Consider the following 19,176-nt stretch of genomic DNA (forward strand, 5'->3'; position numbering starts at 1 on the left):
CAGTTGGGTGACAGCTATGCGAATGTATGTGTATGCCTTCCTCTGTCTGTCTGTCTGTCTGTCTGTCTGTCTGTCTGTCTGTCTGTCTGTCTGTCTGTCTGTGTCTGTCTGTCTGTCTGTCTGTCTGTCTGTCTTCTCTCTAGTCTCTGTATCTGACTATCTCTGTGTGTCTCTCTCTATGTGTGTCTCTTTCTCTCCCTCTCTCTTTCTCTATCTCTTTCTCTGTGGAGATTTTTTTGAACATTCAAACCTCATATCAGAAGCGTTCGTTTGCATTGTACTTTGCAAAACAGTACGCTTAATTTATTACCCCATACATATACTTATTAGCCAGGCGAATGTGTGTGTCAGCCAAAGTCTGTACAAGTTGAAGTGTAGGTAATATAGCCATGCAGTTGTATAGTAATGTATTGACTCGAGTAAAATTGGGGTATTGAAGACAATTTTCAAATACTCTATGGCTTTCGATAATGTGTATGTTTTTGAAATGTTATGCCATAAATGGCCTCCTACATGTCCTTATTCTTAAAAAGTGCTTACTGTGGGACACCCCCTCCCACTAGCTATCATGGGGGCTGCTGCCCATAATCAAGAGAAACCCTGCTGAAAGAGAAACCCTGCTGGATAAATATCTCCAAGTATAGATTTTAGCCCAATGTGAGACCTTTTTCGCAAATCCCACATATATTTGTAAATAAATAAATAAATAAATAAATAAATATCTTATTGTTATGTATGAATGCTAAAGTTGATTTCCACTGTTATTTTTTTATGTAGTGTACTATACTCTATATCTCTGACGTGTTGTTGAAAGAATTATACTTGGGTCATTTATTTGTGAGATTACACGTCAATTTGGACCACTGAGCTGTTAATATCGAATGTTATGGTTGCTGTGACCACGATCGAACTCAACCCATCTAATACCTGCAGTATGTAGTTCAGGATGGCTTATTAACTGCGCATGCTCAGTTAGCGTTCTATGTATGAGCGAACGAACGAACGCGTCCTGCAGTGCGTTCTATTGCTGTTGCTACTGGTGGGGTTCATACAATACTTACAGTTACAGGCTTAATTCGGATCAGAGCGAAACAGATGTGTCTATTGGTAGTATTACACTGCTGAAGAATGACAAAGTGTGAAGTTTGATTAAGACAACATTCAGAACATTTATAGGAAACAATAATTTGACTGGAGTTTAGATTTTCATTAATTATCAGGTGAGTGTTAAACTGTCTACATCCCGGAACAAGTGTCTGCAGTAGAATTTTAAGTGCGTGACCAATTAAGGACACGTTTACTTTTTTTCCAGTTTCGTAAATTTTGACAAAGCCATTTTGACCCTTAACTGTCAGATAAAACCCCCAAAATAAGCAAAGTTTACTTCCAAGTAAATGAACAGCGAAGACTCGTGCGATAACCTTAGGCCTTCATCACATCAATAAGGACATGACGCAAATATTAGGTTCTTAGTTTGAAATTACACAATTTTTCCGGACTACCTGTTATTAAATTAATAAATATTAACATGGCAAGAATTTCGTACATCTGGCTAAAGTAGGGTTGTTTGTGGTCCTAATCCCCAGTTCATAAACAGTATTAATTGTTTAGCAACACCGAAGTTTGAGTATAGGATACAAAGGTATGACAGACAAAGGAGATACAGTTTCAAGTTACATTATATTAAATGTATGAGTACCACGAGTGTTTCATTGATAACTATATTCTGAAGCGAACACAGATTAACGGAATGTATATAACAGGATACTGGCGTTGCCATAGTTCACATCACATATAAGATGTCCCTCGGTCATGATACATAATTGCACACGAACTTTGATTTACAACATTGCCAGTTTCACCCCGGGGATCCTGTTCATTCAGAATTGAGAAGTGTAACTACAGTAACTGTACAATGACAATAGCAATGTACGTGTCAGAACTAGGGTAATGATCATTGACAAAGTGGTAAAGAACGCGACATAAATTAAACACAGTCCTTGATTTTCATAAGATTTTACAATTTTTTTTCACTCAAACACTTACGATATGTTTTGATGCATTTGCTATCATTTTCAAACAGAAAAAAAATCTTATCGTCCAGAGTCAAAGTGAAATTAGCATATACAGTGTAATGTAATGAAAACTTTGATTTAAAAAGTGCATTGAAAAAATAATTATGATAAAAATCGGAGTCACTCAAAATCTGACACGTGTGGTTGTTAGGAAAAAAGGGGGTTAACAGTACACATATTTATTCTAAGGTGCTATATGTTTAAACAGATTGGAAAATTCCGGTCCTAATGTTTGTAGTGTTGTCAATACAACGGAAACGTACACACGACCAGGTGTCAAAATGTCAAAATTAACATATTAGTGAAGTCTAATTGTATATTTGTTCAGCTATACAATTACGAACATATTTCTGTTTCTCTGGCAAACTAATTAGAATGTACATGGAGTAATTACCTTTCCTATTGGAATACAAACCAACAATACTTGTGCTGATGAAGTATAATTTGAATTCTGAATTGTTATTAGAACATGGAACAGAAAATTATTTGATACAAAGGTTGTTCATTCAAAATGTAACCGTAGACCCATTTGCAACTCAAGTTGGTATACTTACAAATAGTCTTTAAGATATATTAAAGACTCACTCCCGACACACATTTCTTTCCGGAAATCTTTTTTTTTTATTTTTTATTTTTTATATATCTTCAGTTTTAATTTGATAACATGGACTGTCTGTATCTGTAAATAAATAATTTTGCATCGCTATATTTTTTCAGAATATAATTATAGTGGAAATCAGACATTAAAGTTTTACTAAGATCTAGAATAGCCATCCCAGCATATACTGGTCTGTTAAGATCTAGAATAGCCACCCCAACATATACTGGTCTGTTAAGATCTAGAATAGCCATCCCAACATATACTGGTCTGTTAAGATCTAGAATAGCCATCCCAACATATACTGGTCTACTAAGATCTAGAATAGCCATCCCAACATATACTGGTCTGTTAAGATCTAGAATAGCCATCCCAACATATACTGGTCTATTAAGATCTAGAATAGCCATCCCAACATATACTGGTCTACTAAGATCTAGAATAGCCATCCCAACATGTACTGGTCTACTAAGATCTAGAATAGCCATCCCAACATATACTGGTCTACTAAGATCTAGAATAGCCATCCCAACATATACTGGTCTACTAAGATCTAGAATAGCCATCCCAACATGTACTGGTCTACTAAGATCTAGAATAGCCATCCCAACATATACTGGTCTACTAAGATCTAGAATAGCCATCCCAACATATACTGGTCTATTAAGATCTAGAATAGCCATCCCAACATATACTGGTCTACTAAGATCTAGAATAGCCATCCCAACATATACTGGTCTGTTAAGATCTAGAATAGCCATCCCAACATATACTGGTCTATTAAGATCTAGAATAGCCATCCCAACATATACTGGTCTACTAAGATCTAGAATAGCCATCCCAACATGTACTGGTCTACTAAGATCTAGAATAGCCATCCCAACATATACTGGTCTACTAAGATCTAGAATAGCGATCCCAACATGTACTGGTCTACTAAGATCTAGAATAGCCATCCCAACATGTACTGGTCTACTAAGATCTAGAATAGCCATCCCAACATGTACTGGTCTACTAAGATCTAGAATAGCCATCCCAACATATACTGGTCTACTAAGATCTAGAATAGCCATCCCAACATATACTGGTCTACTAAGATCTAGAATAGCCATCCCAACATATACTGGTCTGTTAAGATCTAGAATAGCCATCCCAACATATACTGGTCTGTTAAGATCTAGAATAGCCATCCCAACATATACTGGTCTACTAAGATCTAGAATAGCCATCCCAACATGTACTGGTCTACTAAGATCTAGAATAGCCATCCCAACATATACTGGTCTACTAAGATCTAGAATAGCCATCCCAACATATACTGGTCTACTAAGATCTAGAATAGCCATCCCAACATGTACTGGTCTACTAAGATCTAGAATAGCCATCCCAACATATACTGGTCTACTAAGATCTAGAATAGCCATCCCAACATATATTAAAGACTCACTCCCGACACACATTTCTTTCCGGAAATCTTTTTTTTTTATTTTTTTTTTTTTATATATCTTCAGTTTTAATTTGATAACATGGACTGTCTGTATCTGTAAATAAATAATTTTGCATCGCTATATTTTTTCAGAATATAATTATAGTGGAAATCAGACATTAAAGTTTTACTAAGATCTAGAATAGCCATCCCAGCATATACTGGTCTGTTAAGATCTAGAATAGCCACCCCAACATATACTGGTCTGTTAAGATCTAGAATAGCCATCCCAACATATACTGGTCTGTTAAGATCTAGAATAGCCATCCCAACATATACTGGTCTACTAAGATCTAGAATAGCCATCCCAACATATACTGGTCTGTTAAGATCTAGAATAGCCATCCCAACATATACTGGTCTATTAAGATCTAGAATAGCCATCCCAACATATACTGGTCTACTAAGATCTAGAATAGCCATCCCAACATGTACTGGTCTACTAAGATCTAGAATAGCCATCCCAACATATACTGGTCTACTAAGATCTAGAATAGCCATCCCAACATATACTGGTCTACTAAGATCTAGAATAGCCATCCCAACATGTACTGGTCTACTAAGATCTAGAATAGCCATCCCAACATATACTGGTCTACTAAGATCTAGAATAGCCATCCCAACATATACTGGTCTATTAAGATCTAGAATAGCCATCCCAACATATACTGGTCTACTAAGATCTAGAATAGCCATCCCAACATATACTGGTCTGTTAAGATCTAGAATAGCCATCCCAACATATACTGGTCTATTAAGATCTAGAATAGCCATCCCAACATATACTGGTCTACTAAGATCTAGAATAGCCATCCCAACATGTACTGGTCTACTAAGATCTAGAATAGCCATCCCAACATATACTGGTCTACTAAGATCTAGAATAGCGATCCCAACATGTACTGGTCTACTAAGATCTAGAATAGCCATCCCAACATGTACTGGTCTACTAAGATCTAGAATAGCCATCCCAACATGTACTGGTCTACTAAGATCTAGAATAGCCATCCCAACATATACTGGTCTACTAAGATCTAGAATAGCCATCCCAACATATACTGGTCTACTAAGATCTAGAATAGCCATCCCAACATATACTGGTCTGTTAAGATCTAGAATAGCCATCCCAACATATACTGGTCTGTTAAGATCTAGAATAGCCATCCCAACATATACTGGTCTACTAAGATCTAGAATAGCCATCCCAACATGTACTGGTCTACTAAGATCTAGAATAGCCATCCCAACATATACTGGTCTACTAAGATCTAGAATAGCGATCCCAACATGTACTGGTCTACTAAGATCTAGAATAGCCATCCCAACATGTACTGGTCTACTAAGATCTAGAATAGCCATCCCAACATATACTGGTCTACTAAGATCTAGAATAGCCATCCCAACATATACTGGTCTACTAAGATCTAGAATAGCCATCCAAACATATACTGGTCTACTAAGACCTAGAATAGCCATCCCAACATATACTGGTCTACTAAGATCTAGAATAGCCATCCCAACATATACTGGTCTGTTAAGATCTAGAATAGCCATCCCAACATATACTGGCCTACTAAGATCTAGAATAGCCATCCCAACATATACTGGTCTACTAAGATCTAGAATAGCCATCCCAACATATACTGGTCTACTAAGATCTAGAATAGCCATGCCAACATATACTGGTCTACTAAGATCTAGAATAGCCATCCCAACATATACTGGTCTGTTAAGATCTAGAATAGCCATCCCATTATATACTGGTCTGTTAAGATCTAGAATAGCCATCCCAACATATACTGGTCTACTAAGATCTAGAATAGCCATCCCAACATATACTGGTCTGTTAAGATCTAGAATAGCCATCCCAACATATACTGGTCTGTTAAGATCTAGAATAGCCATCCCAACATATACTGGTCTGTTAAGATCTAGAATAGCCATCCCAACATATACTGGTCTACTAAGATCTAGAATAGACATCCCATTATATACTGGTCTACTAAGATCTAGAATAGCCATCCCAACATATACTGGTCTACTAAGATCTAGAATAGCCATCCCAACATATACTGGTCTGTTAAGATCTAGAATAGACATCCCATTATATACTGGTCTGCTAAGATCTAGAATAGCCATCCCAACATATACTGGTCTACTAAGATCTAGAATAGCCATCCCATTATATACTGGTCTACTAAGATCTAGAATAGCCATCCCAACATATACTGGTCTACTAAGATCTAGAATAGCCATCCCAACATATACTGGTCTACTAAGATCTAGAATAGCCATCCCAACATATACTGGTCTACTAAGATCTAGAATAGCCATCCCAACATATACTGGTCTGTTAAGATCTAGAATAGCCATCCCAACATATACTGGTCTACTAAGATCTAGAATAGCCATCCCAACATATACTGGTCTACTAAGATCTAGAATAGCCATCCCAACATATACTGGTCTGTTAAGATCTAGAATAGCCATCCCAACATATACTGGTCTACTAAGATCTAGAATAGCCATCCCAACATATACTGGTCTGTTAAGAACTGAACATTCGTTTATATTTTACTACTTACAAAGGTAGGTTTACTACTATATTTCAAAAACTTTCTTGTATTAGTGACTAGTTTAACATCAACTCTCTTTCTTTCTTAGATTTTCCATAGTCTTTCAAAAATACAGAATTATTCATGAGTTTGAAGAAGTCTTTTTCAAGACTAGTTTTAGCTTGCTTCCTTGTTTCTATATTATATAATTAATATATTGTTTTAGCCAAGGTGTTTGATCAAATGTAAATAGGTAGGCAAATATTAGTCTAGCTGCTAGACCTCGGGTGTTCTTCCGAAACAATATGATAAGGGGAGAACCTTTTGATTTCTGGGAGGGGGAGGGCAGGAGGAAGTGGGTATGGCAGCAGATAAAATTTCTTTTTTCTATTGTCAGTCCTGCATAAAATTATTTTTTCCATATGCATAAGCAATGCAAATTATTTTTTCTCGGTTACCAATTGGAGGCGTGCCGTCTAAGGCGACGCTAATATTTTCAATATTTGTGAGTGAGCTCTATGTTTTTTTTCAAGCACTTATGATATAAGGCTGCTTTCACACAATAATGTCGACATCAGAAATAAGTACAAACAATACCGCAACCTTTTCACCAAGCTACTTAAGTCGGCAAAGAAAAGATACTATTATAAGAAAATACAGTCTGCCAATGGGAATACCAATCACACATGGAAAACAATCAACGAAATCTTAAACAAAAATAGCAAAAAAATGACTACACCAAGACAAATATGAGATTCAGACGTTACAGACAAACTCTTATCAGGAAAAAATGACATTGCTGAGAAATTCAACAAATTCTTCACTGAAATAGGCCCTAAACTCGCATACAAAATAACATCCTCTGTAAATTTCAATGACTATTCTGCAAGACAACTATCCAAACAATCTCTTTTTCCACCCCGTTGTAGAAAGTGATCTGGTTGAGAAAATCAAAAGTATGGATCCTCATAAAGCTATGGGTTACGACAATATCCATCGACGCTGTTCACATTATCTCCCATCCACTAACACACATTATCAACTGCTCTCTTTCTCTTGGTATTTCCCCGATCCCCTTAATTTGCCCAAATATCCCCTATTTACAAAAAAGGATCAGCCCTAGATGTTAGTAATTACAGGCCAATTTCTATTCTACCTGCACTCAGCAAAATATTTGAATTCGTTGTAAATGACCAAATAGTTAAGTTTCTCGATAAATGCAATATACTTTTGATGATCGGATGAACACACAGTATGGTTTTAGAAAGAAGTTTAGTACAAAACTCGCCCTTGCAGACCTAATCTCAGATATCACAGACAAAATGGACAAAGTCTTATAACTTTTGGCATCTTTATCGATCTGAAAAAAAAGCTTTTGATACAATCGACCACCATATCCTTCTTCAAAAACTTTCACACTACGGCATTCGAGGTGTCCCACTCCTTTGGTGCCATAGTTATCTCGAAAAACGTCAACCAGCCGTTAAAATAAACGGAATCAAATCGACCCCAAAACAAGTAAAATGTGGAGTACCGCAAGGATCCATACTAGGGCCGATCTTTTTTCTTCTTTACATTAACGATATTAATAAATCATCTGACGCCTTCAAATTCTGCCTGTTTGCTGATGATACTAACCCTTTTAAATCCATGGAAACTAACCATATTAATCTTAATGATATGAATATACATTTTAACAAAGTAAGCATTTGGTGCAATGCCAATAAACTAACAATTAACATCGATAAAACTATTAAACTAAATTATATGATTTTTAAATCCCCTCAAAGAATTGCACATACAGAATGACATGAAACACACCCATTGACGCTGTGACCTCTGCTATTTATCTTGGTGTATTAATTGCACCAGCTTTAACATGGAAATCACATGTACCAGTACCGTAGCCTGGGGGGAGACAAGGGGGGGGGGGCAGCTGCCCCCCCCCCCTGAGATTTTGAAAAAAAGCAAGAAAAAAAGCTACTTTTTGAATACATAGCATCGTTATTTACGTTATTTACGTGACGATTCCTAACATGCGCGATTTAAATGGGTAGTTCACTAAAGTGACTGTACACTGACTCCTGGCTAATACGTGTCTTATATCGCTATTGTACGCTGGGTTAACTTAGAATAAAAATGTGTCCAGTTAACAATTGTAACTTTTTGCAGCAAATTAAAAATTATTTGTGCGGGAAAGTACAAAAGAAGTGCTCACATGCGCTGTACATTTTTCGCGAGTAACAGTAGTCTTGAAAGTCTCCTTCATTTGAAGATAGCAAGTCGCAATTATGATGTGAGCGAGTGAAACTCAAAAAAAAAGACGGAAAAAGACGTTCAACGTGAGGTCGCCTGCTATGCTGCATGCAGTGACTCCGAAGATGCGCTCGATCTCATTTACATCTTCTTCCTTATATTAAAACATTTCATACTGATAAAACGGCAGATCTCTTTTTGGAATATTTAGTGGCCCTGAAAAACTATTAAACTAGGTACGCAGTTTAAGATCCACTATTTGATATTTGAAGATATTTCTTTCAATAATTGTGTTCGACGTTGTCTTTGGTTAAAATGTTGTTTGATATAATTATCTCATTGCACACTGACACTAGCGTTATTTCGCAATTCATTTTGAAGCGACAATTTGCTATGGAAAGAATGGCCCTGAATTTGTTAAAATCCAAACTTCAATTTCCAATATAATGATAATGACAAGGAGAATTCACTGAGTTCACCTCGGGTTCCGACATAAACGAGGCCATAACAGTTTTGGGAGTTCGGTAAAGAAAATGATTATTTTGTTGTGTTACTTATTTGAGAAAGCACCATCCATTCTTTTTACTTTGAATGTGACATCTTTTCGGCAACTACTTTAAAAGATACGACATTAGGCCAGAAAAAATGAAAAAGCTGTTCAACCTACCCATATTTTTTTTTTCCTGGTGATGGGTAATATATTCTCATGCGGGCTTCGCATTTTTTTTCAAAATTATGGATATTTCTTTATAGTTTTTGAATAGTACATGTAACAATATACATTTGAGTCTATTCCAAATTATATTATAATATCTTATACAGTGGTTTACTTGGCTCTGATGTTGCATACAAGCATGAATTGAGACTAAATATCCAATGTGCACTAAAAAGAATTGAACAAAAGTTTACGACCATTGGGCCATCAAAAGTCTGAAAGTCTTGAAATGTTTTGCTCTTTATTCGGGATTTTTTGGAATCAAATTAAACTTCAGGAGACGTCATTGACCATGTGCACATCCGCATAATATCTTTCAGCTTTGCCACAACAAAATACACTTCCAAATAATATGTAATGCATAGCATAATTGTTTCAATTCTGGTATTTTATTATGTCTATGGTTTGATATTCTATGCCTCTAAATGGCCTCCTACACTGTCTTATTTTCATTTTTTCACCTTTGGAGGTGTCTCCTTCCAATGCATCATAGTACCATGTGATTGTATATTCTACTGCAGTGTAGGTTACAGAAGGGGTGGCTAAAATAATGCTTGAGTTTCAATTGGCGGGGTTTAACATATTTTTAGAAGAGAGGGTGAGAGGAACAACACCATTTGTTTTAACCGTAAATTGCATACATTTCCTAACTGTAGCTATGCAGACAAATTGCATGATATAATATCAAGATGACTAAATAAACTCGACCTGAAATATTTTCTATCATTATATATGGTTTGTTCTATCCTTGTCAAGCATTGTGAAAAAATGAAATCGACCTACTTACCCAATGTGGTGAGTTAGGTTACCCGTTGACCAGCATTTTTTAAATTTTTTCTGTACTTACATATGATATTTAATTGCGTATGCTAAAATATATATTATGTAAATTGCGCGCAAATTTATGTAAATTAGCACTTTTCTAAATTTTAAATGCATGATTGCACATTGCACCAAGACAAAGTTCTGCCCCCCTTGGCAATTTGGTCAGGCTACGGCCCTGTATACAGAAAGTTAAAGATGCCATAAGCCCTAAGGTTGGTCTCATGTCAAAAATTCGCCATTACATTCCATCCAAAATCAACGCTTGTTCTCTTGTATAATGCCCTAATCCTACCACATTTCAATTATTGTATTGAAATTTGGGGCAACACGTATCCCTCTGCACTTGAACCTCTCCTTCTTTTACAAAAGAAAGTTGTTCGCTTAACAACATTCTCTGCTATGTGCAAAAATCAGTTTCAACAAATGCATCTAGAGCAAGATCCCTCCGATTCCAATGATTGCATACACTATCACAACACAAGGAATACAGGAATATATGTTATATTCATCAGCTCTTTCCATCACACAGCTTTTACTAATGTGGTATACTGATATGCTATACGGTATTGCATGTTTCAAATTTCCCTTTCAACTTTACTGAAAATATTTCGTTTAATATGACCATCCTTCCATTGTTCCTAAGTGATATCTAACTATTTTATATAAACTGATTTTAGTACATAGCATAGAAGACAAATATGGATGCAACATTTTATATATTACAAAAACAACTCTCAGCACTTTAAAAAAAAGTATATCTCAGCCTGCTGCCAATGTAGAATGTCAATGAGCTCAAGTGTCACTTGAGAGGAACATGCAACAAACAGAGTGGTTGACAAATATCAAAAACTATGTAAAATATGCTTGTAAAATTACTTTCCCATTGACATGACTATAACTTTACAACATAAATTCTATAAGGCATGCTAGATACTTTCTAGAAATGGCGAGTTGAACACCAGCTGCTAAATGTATAACAAATAATAATATTTGGCATGTTAACTATCAAAGAGAAAAAAGAGAAATAAACTTTTTTTATACTAAACTTTGCAGAGATATAAGATACATAAAATACTCTGACATGAATCAACTTTTAAAGTTACCCTAGAATGTATTGCAGGGAAGGAGGTAGCGAACTGAGTCACAATATATCCAACAACACCAATAAACATAGTCGTATTGATATACCACTTGATGCAATATTCTGTGACTTGAAAATGTGGCTTGGTTTGTTTGAGTTATACATTTACTTTCTCATGACAGTATATTCAACTGAATCAAACAAGAACAAGATACAGGACTGTCAGTCAATGTCATTCTGTCCAAGTTTCAGTTTAACATATTGGAATGGGTCACACTACACATGCAAGATATTTTCTTCCGGCTCCTGGTCCGACGGCTTAAAGGAAAGCAAGACAGAGGGGTCAGGAGTACAGCACTCCTCAGTCCTCATGGATTTGTTACCAGCTATCTCTTGTACATAAAATTTAAGTAGCAGAAGCATGGATTGTACAGTGTTATATTACTTATTGCTACTTACACAGAACAAGTTAGTTGTAAACCAATGACATGTAGGTATAGTTATGAACCAGACGTTACGAAATGAGAGAATCGGATTCCCCAAATGTTGCTGATTTCAGCACATCGCAACAATTTTTTTTTACTTCTGTCTGTTGGAACATTTTCTCTCAAGTCATTACGGGATCAATTTTTTTCTCCTTCCCCTGCCGACAATCCCCCCCCCCCTAAAAACAAAAACAAAAAATCCTCCTGCCCCCCGAAATCAAATGGTTCTTCCCTAAGCGACCATGGGTCGCTTTCGAGGATGGAACACCCGCGGTCTAGCAAAAGTCATCTCAGCAGTTCAGGGATATAAATAACTGCCAATCTGAGCACATTGGACCATGTTTACATTTTGTTCTAAATGTCGTCCAGAATATACTTTTCTTTCCTTTTTACGTATAGCAACAACGTGTTAGTATCCACTGCATTTATGAAAGGGTTTTACTTCAAAAACATGATAAATGTATAGCAACAACGTGTTAGTATCCACTGCATTTATGAAAGGGTTTTACTTCAAAAACAAGATAAATGTATAGCAACAACGTGTTAGTATCCACTGCATTTATGAAAGGGTTTTACTTCAAAAACAAGATAAATGTATAGCAACAACGTGTTAGTATCCACTTCATTTATGAAAGGGTTTTACTTCAAAAACAAGATAAATGTATAGCAACAACGTGTTAGTATCCACTGCATTTATGAAAGGGTTTTACTTCAAAAACAAGATAAATGTATAGCAACAACGTGTTAGTATCCACTGCATTTATGAAAGGGTTTTACTTCAAAAACAAGATAAATGTATAGCAACAACGTGTTAGTATCCACTGCATTTATGAAAGGGTTTTACTTCAAAAACAAGATAAATGTATAGCAACAACGTGTTAGTATCCACTTCATTTATGAAAGGGTTTTACTTCAAAAACAAGATAAATGTATAGCAACAACGTGTTGATAAATAATACAAGTCTGAGAAAAAACAACTGGCAAATCCATCTGAAAGTAATTTCGTTAACAAATATCGCGACACAACTCTATAAATCTGACTCGAAAAGACCACTTCGTGTTGTTGCTTTTAAGACATGTTCATCTCGGCTTATTCACCATAGCAACCTACTGATTTGCTATAATTCATTAATACAGTTATGATGCCATTTTGCGTCGTCATGTCACACATGTTTACAAAGTGACGATGTCAAAGTCCGACTTATTTCGATATGAAATATTTAAGAGAAGCTGCTTAACTTATGTTGAACTCTTCTTCACAATTGTGTTGCTATATGTTTGTGCGCATGTTATTTCTTAGTTTAAAGAAGTATTTAATAATAATATTTATCAGCAGAAATTATGAACATACAAAATATTCTAAAGTTATCAATAAATGTACAATGTATCAACATTTACAAATTAAAAGTCAAGGAAAGATGATTATAGGACTAGAAATCCAATTTCTGGTCAGAGACACAAAGAAATTGTTTAAGAATTAGTCGAGCTGGTGGCGGTATATTAGTAATGATAATGATAGTAGTAATCATGACCCTGATGTACAAAAATGACGTCGTTATCCGTTTCAACAGCTATACATGAACGAGACAGCACACAATTGTGGGGAAATCACATCGAACATTGCTTTCATTGTTCCTGAGTACTGGTAGCATAGAATTGTCTTTATTTGCTGACAATTTTGAGTGTTCGCATGTTGTTTCATAAATGTCACAATGACGCAATGGAACATGTGGTGCCAAACTATTCGCACATTCCTACAGTTGCATTCCAGTATGTTACTGTTGGCACAATATGAAACAAATGAATGGAAACAAACTCACACAATATTCATTCACTTTTCTCCATGATGCATTAGGTGGGTTATATTGGTATGTGTTCGGAATGTAACCAATTTACAGTCTGTACTTTTGATAAGTGATATAAATAAATGAATATTTATTTATATTTATTTACACCGCTCTACATACGTATGTATTGATCACTGTTTACTCCAGCATAGACATATATATGTATATATGTATATATATATGTATATGTATGTAATGTGTATACTGGAGTAAACAGTACTCAATACATATGTATGTAGAGCGGTATAAATTATATATATATATATATATATATATATATATATATATATATATATATATATATATATATATATATATATATATATATATATATATATATATATATATATATATATATATATATATATAGGAAGTCAGTGGTAAGATTTGTCCGTAGTACAGTGCTCGATACGTCTGCACGCAGAGCGGAGTATATGTTGAGGGTGATTTACCTGACGAGTGATTTACTCACGAAACAGGCTTGTAGAGACGAAAAACCCGACTTGATTTTCTTCTACCCTCAACATATATATATATATATATATATATATATATATATATATATATATATATATATATATATATATATATATATATATATATATATATATCCCACATATAAGCCCATGGAGGGGGCTCTTATATGTTTGGTTTTGTCCATCCATCAATCCGTCGATCCATCCATGTGTTCACCCTCATATCTCTGCCATGCACCAACGATTTCAACCAAACATGTTACAAAGGTAACATGCTATGTGAGGCAAATACACGTACCCTTGTTTTGCGACTGAACAAATACGGCCAAATGGTAAACAGTATTGTTGAAAAATTTCATAATTTGCATCATAGCTTTCGATATGAAATACGTAGTGATTCCATTCAAGTGCCTACACCCATATTATCAAATATGAGCTTCCTTTTAAGACGTTTGCCCTTGTAAATATTTTTCAAGGTCAAATAGCCACATCAGGGTTATCTTTATAGATTTTCGAGTCAAACATTTCAAGTGATAATGATATTTTAATCTTGATTTTACTGTGTCAGTCATATGCATGCAACTTAATTTTGCGACCTTGACCTGTATAGCAAAGTGGTGGCCATGTTATAAAAATAAAAAGCCCATTTTGGCCGTTATCTCTAAATTTTTGACATATATCGACACAATTCAATTGTCTACCACCACATTGTCAATGGCAAACCTTCTAATGAGACATTGACCTTTGACCTCGATAGACATTTTCAAGGTAAAATGACCGAAATCTATCTTTCTACGTTAACCCAAGGAAATTGAATACACAGAGACTGCATTTTAAATGTCTATACCCATATAAGCGAATGTCAGCTTTCTTTTACATATTGACCTTTGCCTTTAATTGACCTCCATATTCAAGGTCAAATAGCAAATTTGTCAATGAATTATGCAGTTTTATATCTAGAGAAACCATTCCATAACTTTGCCATATAACACACCAGGTGGGACTGTCTTCTATGAAGGTTTGTATTGAGTATCTTTATATTTCGAACTATTTTTACTGTAGTTGCGTTTGCCATTTTACACAAACTTCTTCAGATTGTATTAACGAAGTTTCTTTGTACAGGGCCGAAACGTAGAAATGGAGCAAGTTCTTGACTGTCCTTTTACATCCAACTTACACACATATCTTCAAGTTCTGGCCTTCCCACACAGTGGGTATTGTATATAGTTGGACTGATCTCTGTTCATTTAATAAAAGTAATGTGTCGAAATTTATTAACATCATTTGATAAAACCTTCCATTAAATATTGTCATAATGAATATGTTAAGACAGCAGCCATGATATTTTATGATTGCATAATACCCAATGTTTTATCATAGTAAAGCACATATCAATATTTATGTATTGTAAATTCATCACAAACAGTATTGTGCGACACCCAAGGATACTGATTATTTTCGTTCTCTTGTTGGTTGCTATGACAATACACAAAGCAGCAACAGAATTATATGCATCGTGGTGAATTAGGTCACACTTTACGGAACGTGTGTAAGCTGATTCGACGTCGATCGAGAGAGACGATTCCCGATTTCATACCGAACTACGTGACTGTATTCTCTCCACTATACTCTGGTAAACAGAAACGTCACTTACTGTCAAAGACGCATTTTCGGGTAGGCAATTTTTTTATCCATACCTTGATTTTATTGGCATGATAATGTTTGGCAATTTTCTACGGCAGTGGTTTGTGTTTGTTATATTAGTGTGTTTGTATAAGTATGAATTATGACTGGAAATTAATGATGTATGATATCATAGTTATTGATATCATGTGTGTTATTGTGTTATACAATGGCAGTCTCGCCACAATCAGATTGTGTGTCGTCAACGTTAATATTTGACAAAACGTCTGATTATTTAACAAAATTAAATTTGTTTGAAAAACAAACAACTGCGTTTCAAAAAAATGAATAATTAGGGCAATATTACCCATCCTTGTGAAATCATTAGGGGGGTTAGTTTATTACAGCAATGTATGCCGCTAATATTACCACCACCACCACCACCACCACCACCACCATCACCATCATCACCACAACCACCCACCCACCCACCCCTGCCCGTAAAATATTTAAAACACATTCCGAATGGAACCTCAAACAAGAAACAAATTACAATTCTGTTTCTCGATAAATAATTAATGCAATTACAATTTATCAACATGACAGATCCCGGTAGAGTTAAGTTGAAAGTATGCCTGTAAAGTTACATTGCGCTTTAGGCATAACAACCACGCCTTATCACTACACGTCAGAATACGTGATATAGGAACTATTCATTTGAAATACATTTTGACTGTCTTTAAAAAATATTATTTAAACCCAAATTTCAGATTTATAAACATTGAGTATAGACTTTACTTCGATTCCAGTTTAAACTAAAATTTCCAAAAAAATTACAGAAAAGCAAATATATTACGCCACTTTTTTGACGGAAACTGATCTGGAGGAGTTAAATAGATTCTATTATTATAAGTTCTATACTAGAAAGTGTTTGTTTAACTAAATATGCTAAATTATTGGAGATACTGACCATGTCACGTCGAACTAGATTATTTTACACTTAGTGAGACTGGTAAATATATATATATATATACATTCCCCTGACGCATTTATACATTATGCATCACTTAACCTAATTAATAGAATGATGAAGTAGATTGGTAGTGTTTTATATGACCTTATTATTTAATGTGAATGAACTGCAAATATAGCCCGTGTAAGTATGCAATACATATTTTTATACCGTATCTCCCTACGATGACGCAATATGTTGTAATTGTTCGTGTTATGCCTGTGTGCGTATAATAGCAAACATCAGAACACATCACCTTCACAATATATAGGTGTTAGTCTTGGAAATACAGGACAGTGTGTCCACAGTGTGTCACTACTTCATCGCGTAGTAGTTAGCTATCTTAATTTGTCAACTTGATTAAACTCTATCATATGTAATCATAACTTGACAAGTATAATACATGTGCGGTACGTAATCACAAACTGTGTGAGGTACGTAATCACAAACTGTGCGGTACGTAAGCAAACACTGTATGAGACGTAATCAGAACTTATAATACATACTCATAATGTATGATATGTAATCGTAACTAGGATGATACCTAACTATAAACTGTGTAATTACATCATAAGTTGTATAACACGTAACCACAAAATTATGCACTTAAACCTGGAAAGATCGAACGTCGTTTCGCAGTTTGATATTCCACCATTGTTTTGTATCGGCAATTTTCAGGTTATTCGTGTTATGTACATTGAATATAACACTGCCACTCAGAATATCTATACTTAGTATTTAGGGACCGGTCAGTTTCTTCGGCCTGGGGGGGGGGGGCGGTGGATTGGTAGGGGGGTCACCCTGTTTTTGAAATTGGCAGTGGGGGGGGGGGGTCATGCTGAAAATTGTGGATAGGGGGGGGGGGTCATTGTGTTTTAAATTGTGATGGAAGAAAAAAATCCTTTCTACAATGGCATATAGCCTTGTCTGAAATGTGGTACATTTTTGTTCTTGTCCCTGTTTCTTACATGAATTCTTTAATATTACTTATTAGTTCAAACATAACTATACATATACATATACATGTATTACCTAGCTACCACACTAGTTACAGAACATGTCATGTAAATGCTTGGCTGTTTCACAATCAATGCTTCACTTATATTGCAGTTTGGGGCAAAAGTGAACTTGTGACTTGAAGGTTTCGTAATGGCAATTTTCATAGATAGTTTATAAATGAAGTTAATCTAAATTGTTCTACTCGTCATGTTATTGACACTACAAATCACCACATCTCATCAGATTCCAGTTTCTATTATACACTAGGTATGACTAACTAAAGTTCTCTAACATACCGGTGACTTTATTATACATATTAATGCCCCTATGCTAATGTTACATGTCTATTTTATGTGATATAGGAAACTCATTTAAAACGTACATTTAGGTTAGCTTTTCGAAGCTTGGAAATATTACCTCAAAGGTTATGAATAACCTAAACATTGCCTTAGTATCTCAAGCAAAAAACTCCATATCTGCCAGGGGGAAAACCCCAAGGACTTCCTCACCCCCAGAGGTCACTCATGCATTCAACCAACAATCAGATGCACCAACAACCTTTTTACTGTCATAATGGTATTAAACTTTTCTTAAATATTTTCACCCTAGTCTAATTTGAGATGATATTGTCTTTTCAAGATGTGAAATGTTTGCCAAGATAGTCTAAAATTGCCTTAATCTCCAAATCTCCCCTACCAATAATACTACCATTAGATGTGCTGACCTACATGTATATAATGATGCCGTTTAACTTTTTAAGAACATATTTCAACCCTTAGTGTAAGTTATAAAGAATAGTTTCTGATACTTGCTGTCTTGTAAAGCATGGATTAAGTTATTGCTTGAAGGGTCTAAATAGCGTAAATATTGGCTATAAGAGTAAAAATCCTTCAGGGCTTCTAGAGGGAGACCCCCTCAGACCCCCCGCATGAGGTGTACATATCCCAGTCTCAAGCTCTTCCCCTCTTACTGTCAAGATGCTATCAAAGTATATTTCAAAAATATTTCAACCTTATGTAGTTGCTTTTTACATGTTCCTGCTGTCTTGTAAAGCTTGGAAATGATTTTCTAAAAATGTCTGAATAGTCTCAAAATTGACTTTTCAGATTTAAAAACCTCCTGGGCTTCTAGGGGGAGACCCCT

General features: G+C 35.3%; 1 protein-coding gene across 1 annotated transcript in view; it reads left to right on the forward strand.

The window, feature by feature from the left end:
- The first annotated feature begins 15,991 nt into the window (after positions 1 to 15,991).
- LOC144441494 (uncharacterized) overlaps positions 15,992 to 19,176 on the forward strand; it is a 44,648-nt gene continuing 41,463 nt past the window's right edge. Inside the window, exon 1 of the mRNA XM_078131077.1 lies at positions 15,992 to 16,073. The gene's annotated coding sequence lies outside the window, so the exon portion shown is untranslated. The remainder of the gene's footprint in view (positions 16,074 to 19,176) is intronic.

This window comes from Glandiceps talaboti, chromosome 10 (genome assembly GCF_964340395.1).
Source record: "Glandiceps talaboti chromosome 10, keGlaTala1.1, whole genome shotgun sequence".
Taxonomy (NCBI): Eukaryota; Metazoa; Hemichordata; class Enteropneusta; family Spengelidae; genus Glandiceps; species Glandiceps talaboti.